Genomic DNA, 2,164 nt, shown 5'->3' with positions numbered 1-2,164 from the left:
TTTTTTTTTTTGCAGTTTTTGGCCGGGGCCAGGTTTGGACCCACCACCTCCAGTGTAGGTATATGAGGCTGGCACCCTACTCCTTTGAGCTACCGGCACTGCCCCATCTTTTTTTTTTTTTTTTTTTACAAAATATGGGGGTACAAATTTTTTAGTTACATGTATCAATTTTTTTTTCTTTTTGATACCTTTACTCTCTGGGGATACATGTATCAATTTTGTTATGTTAAGTCAGGGTTATAAGTGTGCCCATCACACTTATTTAAAAAATAAAACTATAGTCTGGCTCGGTGCCCATAGCACAGTGGTTATGGTGCCAGCCACATACACCGAGGCTGGTAGTGAGTTCCAGCCTGGCCGGGGTCAGCTAACCGACAATGACAAATGCAACAAAAAAATAGCCGGGCACTGTGGTGGGCGCCTGTAATACCAGCTACTTGGGAGGCTCAGGCAAGAGAATCACTTGAGCCCAAGAGTTTGAGGTTGCTGTGAGCTGTGACGCCATGGAACTCTACTACCGAGGGCAACATAATGAAACTCTGTCTCAAAAAGCAAAAACAAACAAACAACAACAACAAAAAAAAAACAGAAAGAAAATCTCCTTATAAACTGGTGAGAGAGGAACAGTAAAGGAGGCAGTGAGGGTTTTTATAGAACAGCAGCTAAGAAAGCACAGAGGCTTGAGGAAACTGGATACATCATTGATACCATGGAGAGATGTTGGAGCCTAGTTCCCCATCCCCATCTTGGGAGAAGGTACACTAAGGTGGGGCCACTGATCCATCAGACTGTCCTGTAGTACGCAGGGGACATATGGATTCATATACGAGCACCCAGAAATTCTTGGGACACACAGGTTATACTCCATGGTGGGAGCTTCATATTCTGCCAGCGTAAGAATGTTCTTTAGGAAACAAAACCAAACCCCAAAAGCCAAACTCTTTATTATCTGGATCAGAATTGATGCTCAATGAATACCTGTCAAATGAATAATGGTCCTTAATTGATTAATAACCTGTAAGTTTGGAATTACCATCTCATGCTCTTGGCATTAGAAACAATTGTGTTACCTGGGAATCCTGGCCCTGCTCATTTCTGTCCAGTCTGTACATGACTTCACATGAGGCCCAGCACCCACCTTCCTGACTTTCTGGGCTCCCTGCCCTGACCTCTCACAGAGGTTGGGCCAAGGTGAGGAGACAGGCAGCTTTGCCCACTGCCTGGCTGTGGGGGAAGGAGATAGAGATGGGATCGTTTACTCTCCAACTGCCAGCCCACTCCACAGTTCTCCAGTTCTCATTCTCAGGAAACCCTCTTCTGCAAGCTTGCCTTTTTGGATTTCTGCTCCCTCTAACTGCAAATTCCCTCCACCCAGGACAGACATGAATTCAAATATTTTTCATTTGCTTGTGTCAGTTAAGTTCTTTAATTGTTCTCAGTTATATGCACCTCAAATGTCCCAGTACCGGGGTGGATCCCCACCCTGGAGGGCCTCAGTCTAATGAGAAAGACACAGCCTTTTTCCTCAGAAAGCCCTCAGTCTGATGTGGAGGCAGAGCCTCGTCCCCAGGAAGCTCTGGCCTGCAGGAGGAGGCAGATCAAATGCAAAAACTGCTCCTAGAGGCTCAGTGCCTGTGGTTCAAGTGGCTAAGGCACCAGCCACATACACCTAAGGTGGCGGGTTCGAATCCAGCCCGGACCCGCCAAACAACAATGAAACAATGATGGCTGCAACCAAAAAATAGCTTGGCGTTGTGGTGGGTGCCTGTGGTCCCAGCTACTTGGGAGGCTGAGGCAGGAAACTCGCTTGAGCCCAGGAGTTGGAGGTTGCTGTGATGCACTGGACTCTTCCCAGGGGGACAGCTTGAGGGTCTGTCTCAAAAAAAAAAAACTGCTCCTAGAGAGTTGGGTGTGGTGGCTCCCATCCACAATCCCAGCACTCTGGGAGGCCCAGGCAGGTGGATTGCTGGAGCTCAGGAGTTTGAGACCAGCCTAAGCAGGAATGAGACGCTTTTGTACATAAAAATAGAAAAACTAGCTGGCCCCAGCTACTCAGGAGGCTGAGGCAAGAGGATTGCCAGAGTCCAAGAGTTTGAGGTTGCTGCCAGCTGTGATGATGCCCTGGCACTCTACCCAGGGCGACAGAGTGAGACTGTATCAAAAA

Source organism: Otolemur garnettii, unplaced genomic scaffold, assembly GCF_000181295.1.
Source record: "Otolemur garnettii isolate 467f Iridium unplaced genomic scaffold, OtoGar3 scaffold00031, whole genome shotgun sequence".
Lineage (NCBI taxonomy): Eukaryota > Metazoa > Chordata > Mammalia > Primates > Galagidae > Otolemur > Otolemur garnettii.
Note: the sequence above shows the minus strand (reverse complement) of the source record.